The following is a 14,539-nucleotide window of genomic DNA, read 5'->3' as shown; positions in this document are numbered from 1 at the left end:
CTGGAGACAGCATGTGGACTAATCTGAGACTAAGAAAGAGTGTACCCTTTTAGGGGGTACTCTTCAGTTCCATGGGTTTTATACCTAGGAACTTCCAAGATTCTTACAGCAAATATCCAAGAAGGATTTCCATGTGAATCTCATAGGGGTAGAAAAGATTCATAATTCTGAAATAAGCTCATAGAATGAAAATCCCATGAGAAAAGTTTGTGTACCAGGAGGAAGATCCTTGCAACACCCTTAACTCCAGTTGAAAAATATTGTTCCTTAAACTCCTAACCTCAATAGCTCCCACAAAATGGGGAAGAATATTCAACAAGTGTCAGGGCTTCAGAGAAAAAAACTGATAATGCTACAGTCATAGAAAGGAGTAGAGAAAAGATACTTCAGCCAATGGAGAAACACTTGTGAATGTTACATAGCTGACACATTGGCCCATTAAAACACATTTAATCATAAAATTAGGGAATGTTCCTCCCTCATCCATACGTAAAGTGTAGATGGTTTATAAGTGCACAAGATGACTGTTTTATAATAGAAGGTTAAAAAAAGCCACAAGATGAAGACTTACTTCAGTAATATTAAGGCATAAAAGAACAAGGAATAAGATAAAAAAGAAAACTAGAAAAATTCAAAGTTCCTGATGCTCAAAACTACTACAATAATTAAAGTGGTTCAACTTCTAGCTAGATTACTATCAATCCTTACTCACAAGCTGGATTTCCATAGTTTTTCATCACAAATATGATATATTTGACTCAACAGAAATTGTAATGCATACAAAAAAGAAAAGAAAAGCACAGTTTGAAAAAGAAAAACACTTATTAGAACCATAGTAACGTGTAGGAGAGATGTAGGGTTATTAGTAGGAGATTTTAATAGTATGTTAGATGCTATATTGGAAAAAGTTGACAGAATGAAAAAAAAAAGTAGTAAATAACATAATCAGAGGGAGAATTCTAAGACAGAATATAAAGTAAATATTAGTAATCTGAAACACTGCAACAGAATAAAAATGATTTCAACATATTATTCAACACTAGACCAGACACAGCTGAGGAAAGAATCAATGATCTTCAAGATAGTTCAATAGAAACTTTTCAAACTTAAATACAAAAACAATGAAAAAATGTTTTAGCAAAACATGGATGATAAGTGCAGATGTTCTGACTGTGAAAATAGACAGGGAAGCATTCCCCATAAACACACTTGGGGGGATATGGGGAGGATGGGAGGGGTTGGGGAAATGGGGGGTTAACTGGTACCCTGATTCCCATGATTGGAATGCCCAGCAGTTTCCCCTGAGGATACTGAGGTAATTGCTGGTACAGTACCTGGTTTCCATAGTATCTTCTTTGGGTGTGAGAGTCTTTGTGTTTGTATTAATCTGGACCTTACCTCAGGTAGCTAACACTCAGGGTTTAAGGAAAACTGGTTAGAGTGTAGTCAGGTGCAATGGGTAATGTGTATCCTTTTTTTGAATTATTAAACTCAGCAGGAGGGAGGAACAGACCCTTCACTTCTGCACTTGTTCTTCACCACTTCATTTTCTCCACTCCATCCTGTATGCCTGCTTGTACTTTTGTGCCTGTTCTTGTATGCCTCCTCATAGGTATTCCTCCACAGGTGTTCCGTTACAGACAATTTTAAATGTGAAATGCATGAACATTTTGAATGCTACAGGAGAATAATGGAAGACAGTGTTTGAGGTAATATTTGAAGCAAAATGGCTGAAATGTTCCAAAACTAATAACAAAGAAATAGCCACAGATTCAGAGAGCTTAGAGAAAACCTAGCAAGACAAATATCAGAATGCTTTCTCTCTATCCAAAAGCCCACCCCATGCTTAAGTGTATCATACTCAAACTGTAGAAGATCAGAGAAAAAAATAAAATCTTAAAATGATGTTGAAAAAGAGCTAAATCAACTAATGGGAGACCAAATATGAGGATTATAAGAAACTCTTCAGAATCTATGCAAGCAAGAACAGCATGAAATGAAATAATTGCAATATTAAGAAAGAAAGGAAAAAACTAACATTTGGTATTCATGAAATTTTCTTAAAAGTTGAAAAATAAAGACTTTCTCAAACAAAAACAGAGGAAATTTATTATCAGTAGATCTGTCTTGCAAGAATTATGAAAAAGTTATTCAATAAGTAGGATAATTAAAAAGATCATCAAAATGAAACTACTTTTAAAAGAAGAATGTTAGAAAAGGAATAAATAAAAGTAAAATAAAATCTGTAAGTTTTTGTATTCTTCATTGATCAAAAACATAACTTGTGTTTAAAGTAATAATAGTAAAACTATATTGAGGGATTATAACCTATGGATGAGTGGAATGAATGACATTTTCAATGGAGATGGGAGGAAATGACTTGGAATGGTCTGTTAGAAGGTAGCCCCACTGATGTGAAGCAGTACAGTATATATGAACAGGGACCTATATTATTATGAAATATTTACTATGTAACAGAGGCCAGTCAATAGATTTTGTGTTAAAAGTAAACATAACTGATATACTGAGAGAAGAAAAAGAAGAATCCCTATCTAATTATATCTATGAATGTGAGCCTCTTTGGAGATAGTCTTTTTGCAATACAATCAAGTCAAGATGAACTTGACTTGATTGTATTGCAAAAAGTAAAATATTAGGGTGGGCTCTCATCCATGATGACAGGCATCCTTATAAGAAGAGAAGACAGAGACACATAGGGAGATAAGACAGAAACACATAGGGAGAACATGGCCATTGGAAAAGGGAGATAGAGAGTTGAAGTGGTTCTTCCATAAGCCGTAGGATACCAGGAGGTACCAGAAGATGGAACGGTCAGGCAGCTTCTTCCAGATGCTTCAGAGGAGCCCCAACATGGTAATACCGTGGTTTCACCCATCACACCTACAGACCTGTGAGAGAATACATTGTTGTTGTCTTAGACACTCAGTTTATGATAGTTTGCTATAATAGCCCTAGGAAACAAGTAAATATAGAAATCATTAAAAAGTGTCCTCTCCAACAATGCAGGCAGGGAACAGAATATTTTTACTGTAAAATAATAATAAAATATTATTTTAATAGAATAAGGGAGGAATCTGGATTATTAATTAAACTGTAATGTCCCCAAATGTTGAGAAATTAAATAATACATTTCTATATAATTTTAAAGCAATTAAGAAATCTCAGGAGAAGTTAGAATAAATATATGTTGGATTAAATAAGAATGAAAACAGTTGATTAAATGTGTGGAAGGCAGCAACAGCATTTTTGGAGGTAATATTTTTAAATATTTAAACATATATTAAAGAAAAAAAACAGCCAAAGTCATATACATACAGACACACACACACACACACACACACACACACACACACACACACTACAAAACTAGAAAAAGAATGGCAATTAATTTGTGGCTAAAACAAATAAAAGAGAAAGAATACTAAAATCAAAGTAGGCATCAATGCCATTGAAAACAAGAAAATCTTTTAAAACTAGTTGTGACAAAAGATCAATGATATTGGTGTATGTGTAATCAATTCAAGAATGAAAGAAAAACAAACAAAACAAAGAAGAATGAGAGACAGGTACCTGTCTATTTTGGAAATACAAAACCCTAGACATTCTGGGAGGGCCATTGACAGTTTCTCACAAAGCTAAAGATCGTCTTAACCCATAGTTTCCAGCAGCTGTCTCTTAGGCATTGTGTAGTTTACCTGAAAACTGCATCCACACAAAACCCTAAGCATAGGTGGTATACCAGGTTATCCATAATTGCCCCAAATTGCACGAAACTAGGTGTCCTTCATTAGGATAATGAATAAATGAATAGTAAGAAAAGAATAAATGTGTTTCATGTAACTATTCAGCACTAAAAAAACCAGCCAACTCTTAAAAACACATGGATAAATCCCAGATCCACATGGCTAAGTGATAAAGCCAGTCTAAAAATATTATATACTGTCTCATTACATTTATATGGCATTTGGGAAAAGCAAACTTTAGTAGTAAACAGATCACTGGTTGTTAGACATGTCAGTGCTTAGAGGTTTGATTTGTGAAGCACAGGACATTTGGGAGGTTGGTAAAACATTCTGTATGATCATTTACAGTGTATTGATGAGTCTATGCATTTGTCAAAATCCATAGAGCTTTACTGCACAGAGTTGTCCTTAAAGTATGCAAAAACAAAAATTATTTAGGAGGTTGGGAAACCCCAGTATTGAATACACACTGTGACAAATCATCACCACCATATTACAAAAGTGTTAAATAACCTCACGGAATGACTTGGAAATAGGACCAAAGGGCAAAAGAACTGTACCTAATTACCGTTCTCTAGTTCATGAAGTGGTTTCTTGTGGTGTCATAGGTCATCAGAACTGTCAAGGTCATCAAAAAGAAGGGCAGTCTGATAAACTGTCACAGCCAAAAGGGGCTGAAAGGAAACATGAGAACAAAATGCACCTGAACAGCAAGAGATATCATGAAACATGAATGATGTATCAATTTTGGTTACCACCAATGGGTCAGTATTGGTTCTTACACTATGACTACACTATCAGGTATTGAAGGGAACTGGGTGTGAAGTTGTAAAAACTCTCTCTGTATCAACTTTGTCTTATTCTGTAAATCTAAAGCATTTCTGAAATTTAAAAAAAAATGTTTAGAATAAAATGTCATTTAGGAAAATATATGTTGTAGTTTGTAAAATATCACATAAAAATCAAGATGGCTGGATGGCTGTATGCCTGTGCTTTTGTGCAGCCATATACATATATGTGTGTGTATGTCTTCAAATGTGAAGAAAAAATTCTGGACGGATAGGCCATTAAAATGCTGTAACTTATTTTAGCAAAAAAGTGATAACTTTCTTATTTCAAAATATTAAAGAAAAATTAAGCCACAGATTACTTAAATAATTAATTTGGCAGGGTCTATGTCCTTCTATATCAGTTTTATTTAAGTTTGAACGTGATTAATTCTCAAAGCTATTTTTCCTCTGTGAATATAAACAATGACACGTGCATTAATGTTGCACCAAAGTCCTTCTGCCTTGGAGCCTGCTCCATCACCCAACAGGTCCCTGTATTTGGAATTATTTTCTAATAGATTGCTTCTTTTTCCAATCATTTTATGGAACCTCACAAACCACTTCCTCTGGCAAAATGCCAGGTGCCATCCAGACTTGTTTACAGACTCTAACATTTCCCCCTTTTGTTTGATTTAAATAATGATCATAGTGGTTTTTACACAAACACCACAAACAATGTGCTACAAGCAGAAGGGGAAGATACAAAATGCCACAATACCAAGCCAATTTATGGCTCCATGCAAGAAGCCCTTGGAAAAATTATACCAGCAATGACACCATTAGCAAAGATACCGAGTTACAATTTGTTGTAGATTACACTTTGTTGTTTCAGTCCAGGTAAAGCAGTGTCTCAATAGATTAACTCACAGTCCAGGTAAATCACAGTCCAGGTAAATTCTGCAGGCAGCTAGCTTAAATCACAGCCCAGGAAAGTTCTGCAGGCAGCTAGCTTGATCCAAAGTCTCCTCTGGTTCTCAGCAACACTGGAAATTCTTCCACCCTCGTCCACACTGGCACTGGGATGAAGGCAGGAACTCCAGCAATGCTGGCTAAAGAAAATCCTGTAGTATTCCAGCAGGCACTAAGGAAACAACCTTCTGAACAATTTAGTACATTATCTCAAGGTTTTTTACATTTGAAATAGGCCTTATTAGTGCTCATTACTCATTAGCTTCCAGGTGTAGGAGAACCATTGTAGCTTAGTTATTGGCATTGAAAATGACCAAACATCAGGGATGCTGGTAGTGTCTTCTATCAGCTCTAACGTCCCTGGCAGCCCCAGATGGCCCTGGGGAGAGTCCCAGACTCAAACTGCCACTGGGCACAGGGAGCAAGAGCCCGAGAGCCTGTGCCTCCCGGTCAGGTTTGGATTTGGGCTCTTGCAGTGGTGTCCAGCTCCCTGGGCAAGGGGCGGGGAAGAGCTGGCTGCTGCTGCTTGGAAAGTCCTTTTTGGGCCAAGACCGGCTCATGCAAGTTGCAGCCGCCTTGTGGATCCATGCACCCTCTGGTAAGGAAAAGTATTCAGTAATAACCTTTTGCTGCAACTTTTTTCCTGATAATCCTTCTTCTTCTGAACTTTCTTTTTCTTTCTGACTAGAGTTCCTGGGATTTTATCAACACATGCCCTAACTATTCTTGGTTCCATTGGGGTGACTCTTTCCCTTATCAATTTACCTAACACCCCTTCCATATTTTCGTTACAAAGACAATACAATACACTTAGACAAAACAAGACACAAACATACTGTATCAATCTTCTCCATTTTCTCAAAACGGCCATTTTTCCTCTCGCCCTATCTGCCTAGGGACAAGCAGATTTGCTCCTGTTCTATGTAGGGACGGGCAGCGCTTTTTTTCGTACCTTACCCCCGAGTGTCTCTGTCTCGGGACTCTGCGTAAGGGCCACAGTCCAGCAGCAAAATAACTGGGGGGGGGGGAGGGGAGACACGACAACTTGTGTACTTTGATACAGCAGAAGTAGGAGCCTTTTATTGTAGGACAGGAGGGGTATATATACATTCCACACAGCTTATCTTAATTAACATAAACTAGATACAGCAGTCAACCAATAAGGAATCTCCACACTTAATGGCTTGCTGGTGTTGCTTCACAAACCACTCCCTCTGGCAAAATGCCAGGCGCCATCCTGACTTGTTTACAGACTCTAACAAGATTGCCATCATCACTTTATGATATAGCTCATTATTTAACGATGACTCTAGGTCATTGTTCAGGGAAATATTGAGCACTTTTGTAATTTTGAATATTATGACTTACTACTAAGTGGTTCTCAGAGATTTAGGGGTATGTTAAAAACAGAGACCTGTTAAGATGCGTATAGATCACAGAACAATTTTTTTTTTGTCTTCCTAGTGTGGAATATCAGGAATAATTTACATCCATTTTTTGACGCAATAATCTTTATCATAACTAGCTAGAAAAACTTGAGCTTCTGGATAGTTCAAACTTTCTAAACCCCAAGTCAACATCTTTGAATAATTCCCAGTTTGTCTAAAATTATCATATCAGAATGTAGGCTAGTATTATTTCCATACAACGACAAGCTAGAGAGATATGAGTAAGACATACATATAATTTTTTTAAAAACCCTCAAGTCAATTAACTTAATTAGGAAGAAACATAAATGTTATAGGAACATATATGTGAAGAACTGAAAAAAATACTCTTCCTTTGGGCACTTCAAGATTAGTAGAAATGCCAAAAGCACGTTACCATATTTTAGTGTTTATACTAAAGTCAGTGTTTATTCCTCTGTATTCACATGCATCAACAGCCTTCCTACTTAGAACTGTGAGGCATACAATATGTATGGTTTTGGGATGTATTATGCACAACTCTTTCTGAAAGTGTGAGAAAAATATACAAATGGAAACCAAGATGATCTTGCATACAGGCAAAACTAACGATATAACTCTTTTTCCCTTTATGGTATCTCTGGATATCCACTCTTTCCCAAAACATTTCTCAAGGTGTGCGTGTTCCTTAAAACCTTTGAAATTATTTGAGTCGTTTCCCTTGAATTCTCTTAAGACAGAGGCAAAAACCGGGCTTAATTTATTACTCTGAAGACTGGGACCTAATTTATAACTCTGAAGTTCACTGGAGATTTTAAGATACAGCAGTCTCAGCTCACTGGCTACTGAATGAAAGCTTCTTTCCTATTTTTTAGAAACAAACATTATATTACAATTGTGTTTAGCCCAGCTGGGGAAGCCTAATGTAGCTTGAAATAAGTTTTGTTATGATGAAGTAGTGATTCTGAGTTGGAATGCCTGATCTTGCTAGCTATGGTGCTTACAGAGCCTAGTGCCATCATGGGAGAAGAAATCTGAAATAAAGGCATGCATTGTAGAGGATTATAAATACTGTTTCAACTGCAACCTCAAGGTTTTGGTTTAATTTATATGTGGCTTTGTATCTGCCCAGAACTTTAGTTTTCTCCAGTATTGCTAGCTTGAGCTTCTTTGGTTTCCATAGTGATAGTCCCAGGGACATTCTCTTCTACTAGCTGTTTGGCTTCCTATTGTTGATTTCTGTTCTAACTCTGCATCATAAAACCATTTTCTGCTGAATATCCCTGAAAAGTAGTAAGGAATCTATTTGAAAAATCAGTTTGTCAGTCTTCTCTATTTCCTAAACACAATAAGGTTTGAGCTTCTAAAATTCAGTGATTCTTCTAAAAGCATCAGGATATTTTCTTAAGAGCAGACAGTCTCAAGTATTTTCCAAATAAATATTTTAAAAAAGAAATATTAAAACCAGATATTGTTAAATCACCTCAGAAGCAATGGGGAAAAAAGGATCTGTAATAATTAGGTAAAGTTTTGATTAGTGATTATTGATCAGCTCTTTATATCATTTAAAATAATGTTTTTTTTTTTACAAAAAAGAATAGAGTTAATAAGTTTAAAAAAATTACCATGGAGATCATTGTGTGGGGCAGAATAGGAATGATATAGGACAGACTGCAATGGAATTTAAACAGTCAAGGCTATTTCTAGTCCAATATGTTACTCAGAAGCTCCATGACCTTGAGCAACTCAGTTAATCTTTCTGGGTAAATTCTTGCTTAGCACCAGTCCAATGTGTTTTAAGTACATTGCATGCAGTCTATAAATACTATTTTCCCTATTTTTATTTATTTTATTTTTTTTTTTAAAGAGAGAGTGAGAGAGAAAGAGAGAGAGAATTTTTTAATATTTATTTTTTAGTTTTCGGAGACACATCTTTGTATGTGGTGCTGAGGATCGAACCCGGGCTGCACGCATGCCAGGTGAGCGGGCTACCGCTTCAGCCACATCTCCAGCCCATTTTCCCTATTTTTAAATGATGAAACTGAGATCCAAAGAGTCTGAATTTTATCTAGGATCACACAGTTGATGGAGTGCTTATTCCTGTCTGTAAGCTTTTAAAGGAGTTCTATGCTAAATCCAGTCTCTTCACCAAAAGAGTGTGTTTTTTTTTTTAAGGGAAAGACTCAAGTGTAGAAAATAGTAGAATGAGGTTAAATAACTCCTGAGGGGAACTGAGGTAGGTGTTGGCATCATTTAGACTTATGCCTTGTATGTTTTTCTCAAATACACAATAGTATTATCAGAATATTTAAATATTAGATGTTAAGTATTCTGAAAATATTGTTTAATAGTATATTATTTTTTTCTATATATGACATATTACTATGATATTGTTTATATGTGTGTATGTGTGTCTATGTGTATATATGTGTGTGTGTATATATATATATATATATATATAGAGAGAGAGAGAGAGAGAGAGAGAGAGAGAGAGACAGACAGACAGACAGACAGACAGAGGGGGAAGTGGGGGGAGGAGAAAGACTCTATATTTGGTCCAGACTAACCTCTTCAAACTCCTGGGCACAAGAAGAACTCGTACCTCATCCTAAAGTGTAGCTGGGCCTACAGATATGCCCAACTGTATCTAATTTCTGACTATGATATTTGAAAGTGGAATCTTCATGAGACAATGAAGGCTAAATGGAGCATAAGGGATTGAAATATTAATCCAAAGGGACAGGTAGCTCTTTAAGAAGGCAAGGAAAGACCAGAGCAAGGATGTTCTGTCTTTCCACGTGAAATTCTGCATCACCTCAGGACCCTTTAGAGGGTCCCCACCTCCAAGTATTTTACCAAATGTGACTGCCTAATCTTGAACTTCTCAGCCTCCAGAACTGTGAGCTGAATGACATTTAATTCTTTATATAATCAGACAGTCTTGCAGTTTTTGGTTATAGCAACAGAAAAATGACTAAGACAGCCAGAGTTTATTTTCAATAATATATGATCATTCACTTATCATGAAGCATTTATTTAAAAACCCACTTTTCTGAGACATTGTTGGTGTGAATTACCAAATGCTTATTTACACAAAACAACCAGAGGAAAATCAGCAAAATGATAGGAGTAATTCCTTACCTATACATAATAAACTTGAATGTAAATAAATTAAATTCCTCAATTAAAACTTTAAAAATGCTCATTTATATATCTATGGTGTAGGTCATATACCTTTTACTCCCCCCTCACAATGTCATACCTTGTCTTCACTCTGGACATTTTTGTGGTCACCAATTTCACTCAGCCATGATCTGAGCACCTTGCCTTAACTTAACAGCCCTTTTCTGCCCCAGGTGGTTTCTGATTCTTTATTCTGGGACAGACATCTGTGGGAACCTGCCAGCATTCATACATTTAACAGGTTAGGATCAGTGGAAGACAATGTTTTATCTTTGCTGGAGTTACTTCACCAGCATATACTACATGTATGCAATCCCTTGACTTGGTCTCTGGAAACCAAAGCAAAAGCATAGTGTTAAAAAAACCAGATACTATAATTTTGTGCATTCATCCTTATTTCTACATGTGTTGGAAGGATTGTAGCCTAATTATATTTTCAAAATGTGTACACACACTTTTATTCTTCAATGAATTTGATTCAGAAGTACTTCTGAAGTAGTCAATGGCAAGTCATTATTTACACAATCTCTTTAATTGTCTGATGTGTTTTGGACTAAAACTTATTATAAACATGAAAAACAAGTTTTTAGAGTTATGCTTGTACTTTTTTATATATTAAATTGAAAATTAAAGGAGAATATGAAATAGAAACCAGTCTATCGATTCATAAAACCATCCTTATTTATTGCAGGAAAGAGAAAGATGGAGAAATTATGGCCTACTTTCAGAATTTTGTGATCTCTGTACTTTTCTGAATGGCCTTGAGCCTCCAATAAATATTTCTAACTTTGCAACTCAGGGCAGGTTACAGAAATTGCTTTTTACCCAAAGGTAAGGCAAGGATAGGCAGAGTCAAAGGTGGTGGGAACAGGTAGGCAATGATCTATTCCCCTTTATTACTTTTCATAGGGAAGAAATTGAGGATCCAAGGCCATATCCAAAAGGAATTTTCATGATTCTGAAAACTGAAGGGCCAGTTTGTCTCAATATTTTTAAAACATAAAGGAGAGTATGAATTGCTTTCAACAAAATGTGCTTAAAGTGCAAAAGTTTTAGATATTTCATATTTTCAGTTTTTAAAAATAACCAGCCTGTTATGAGAATGAGGATTATTTTATAATTGCACTAATACTAAAAATATTCATTTTATTACTAATTATAATAACAGTAACAGAAACTGTATCCAACTTTTAAAAAAGGTTATGGAACATAGGTGTATATTTTAAACATTCATATATACTTTTAAATTCCTAGTTTCTAATTAATTTTCACATACTTTGTAGCTTAAGTATATATTTTATCTCTGTTTTAACACTATAGTGTTTAAATGGGATTCTTATAAGCACATAATATTGAATTTGCAGTGAATTATCACTCTTTTAGGCATGAGAAAACTGAGTACAGAAATTTCAAGTTATATACCTTAATTTATTGTGCTACTTTAACTAAGTACCAAAAAAGAAAGAAAGAAAGAAAGAAAGAAAGAAAGAAAGAAAGAAAGAAAGAAAGAAAGAAAGAAAGAAAGTAGGTAGCTTATTCACAGAACAATTTCCTCACAAATCTGGAAACCCAGAAATACAAAGTCAAGGTGCATGTAGATTTTTGTCTGTTGAGGATCCAACTAAAGGTGTATTGACACCATGTCTTCTCATGGTGCAAAGAGCAATGAACCTCCTCAGATTTCTTTCAGAAGGGAACTAATTCATTAATTCATGAGGACTTCACCTTCACTACCCAATCTCCTCCCCAAATTCTCTCCTTCTAATACAAGAAGTTTGATGGTCAGGATTTCAATGTGTGAATTTTAGGGAGATACAAATTGTAACATTATGAAATTCATATTTCATCTTCATCTCCAGTTTCTGGCATATGAGTTTTAAAATCTTGGAAATCTACAAAGAGGTAGGCATATTTTGTAGAGTAATGAGTTGAATGGTGGATGAAAATCTTTAGATAGTCTCACGTAACTCTGTAAAGCACCAATTAAGGGGCTGAGGTTTTGGCCTAGTGGTAGAGTGCTTGCTTAGAATGTATGAGGTGTTGAGTTCAATTCTCAGCAACCCATATAAATAAATAAAGGTCCATTGACAACTAAAAGGGGGAAAAAAAAGTAAAAAGCACCAATTAAAGAAATAATAAATAGAAGCAAGTCCAATAGAATCAAGGAATTGGAATAACAAGAGGGAGAAGGGGAGGGAAAGAGGAAATACTGAAGAAATAGGAAATACTGAAGTTCCATACCCATTCTCCATACCTCACCCTATGCATTGTTTGTGTTTTTGTTTGTTTGTTTGTTTTTTGTTTTTGTACCAGTGCTAGGGATGCTTAATCATTGAGAAACATCTCCAGTCTTTTTTTTATTTTTAATTTTTATTTTGAGACAGGGTCTTTCTGTGTTGCTTAGGGCCTCTCTAAATTTCTGAGGCTGGTTTTGAACTTGCAATCTTCCTGCCTCAGACTCCTAAATCACTAAGATTACAGGCATGTGCCATTGTGCTTGGACTCATCTAGATTTTTTTAAAAGATATGTTATTTTTTATACTAAAGGATATTATGAAAGATAAAGTCAATAAAGGGCACTAAAACACAGAGTGAAGGAATTAGTCTGGGGTCAAAAGAATCCATGACATATTTCAAAATGATTAGAAGAGAGTAAAATTCCCAATACTTAAGAATGACTAATGGCTGAAGAAACAGAAATGCTTATTACCCGGACTTGATTAATACACACTGTACACATAGATTGAATTATAATAATGTATTCCATAAAAAGATACATAAGTTCTTTGCAATAAGCATTTTTACCTTTGCAATAAAACTCATCTTTAGAATGTATTCCAACCTACAATTAGTTCTGTTCAATTAAATTAGTATAGTTGTTTTTATTTTATCTAATTGGAATTAATTTTTGTAATCTTTCATTTCAGTTTGTGGCAAGACCAACATGTCAGTTAAATCAACATTCTTTCTACCTGTGTTAGATTCAGCTGGTATTGTTCCCTTGGATTCTAACTATCAGTGGAATGTTGTGTCATGTTATCTATTATACCTCTCCCTGTCAATATGTGTTCTTAACTTTTAATCAGATCTCTGTTAATCAAGAAATGTTACTACCTCATCTCCTTACCAATGTGTGTCCCAAGGACATGCTGGTTATCTAAGTGGTTCACACATTCTTAATCGTTATGGGAAACAATTTATGGGGCACATTTGACATGTAAAAAGAAACTATGCCATTATTTTCTGATTATTGTTGGGACAGGTAAGAATTGTATAAACCTTATTTCAAGCTCACCTAGGTAAACATACCATATTAGCATTTATAATTGACCCCATGACATGCTGAATTAAGAAAATATGGAGCTTTTTAGTTTTCTGTGCCACATGTAGGCACAAATATCTGATCGACCTCCTTTGCTTTGTTTCCCTCAGTCCAGGTTAGGCTTTCTGACCTTGTCACATTCACAATGGGTCTTAGACATAATCATACATTTGCTACCATAATTTTTGCTGGAATAAAACAGCATATATGTGAAATTAAATAATTAATTTACATAAAATAGCATTGTCTTCATAGTCTTTGTAATTTCATGACATCTAGTAGGCTTTGATTCTTAAACTATATATAATTTAGCATCACTAAAAGAACAGTAATAATGAGAGTAAATTTCTTTAAGAGGATCTAGATATAATGAACTCAGATGATAATGTGTTTTCTTTGTTATAATTTACACATTATCATTTTCTCTGAATTAGTGCATCAATCAACAAAACCTACCTAAGCTTAAAATTGTCTGTGTTTTAACATACATAAAATCTTCTCATTAGATCAAAGTCTATTACAATATGACTAAAGAGGTAACTAAGTTTTTCAGTATGAGAGGAAAACTCAAAGTTGTTTAATGTTAAAAACCTGGAATATTTTGATGTCTCATAACATACACATAAGAATGGCAGTGGAAATTCAGTGTGAGGAGTTGAAGTCATTGTTTTTATTGAAGAATTTTGTTGTAGTTGTAAAATTATAGCCTGTGAGATTTGAAGAGTAATAGCTCATCAAAGGAACCAAAGGGTCATGTGTGCCACCATGGATAAAAATGATCATTGAGTGCTGGATAGTAAGAAATCTTTGTACTGTAACATGGTAATTTGTGTGCCTGGAGGACTATGTATACTCATAAGCTACAAAACTATATTTTCTTTATGCCTAAATGGGGAAGATGCAGAGAATATTTTTTTAAGTATCAAAAGTGCTTCCATAAGATCAAGTGAAAAATAGAATTCATTATTTATACATTTTTATGGATGAAAGGTAAGAGGGAATGAGATAAGCATAGGAATGGACTGGATGAACATGGGATGATTACCATTTCCTAGCCATTGATATATGAGACAATACTTTAGGTTACCAAACACTACAAGGTGGAAAAATTAAAATTAGTGTTTT

The sequence above is a fragment of the Ictidomys tridecemlineatus genome, chromosome 4 (genome assembly GCF_052094955.1).
Source record: "Ictidomys tridecemlineatus isolate mIctTri1 chromosome 4, mIctTri1.hap1, whole genome shotgun sequence".
NCBI classification, from domain to species: domain Eukaryota; kingdom Metazoa; phylum Chordata; class Mammalia; order Rodentia; family Sciuridae; genus Ictidomys; species Ictidomys tridecemlineatus.
Note: the sequence above shows the minus strand (reverse complement) of the source record.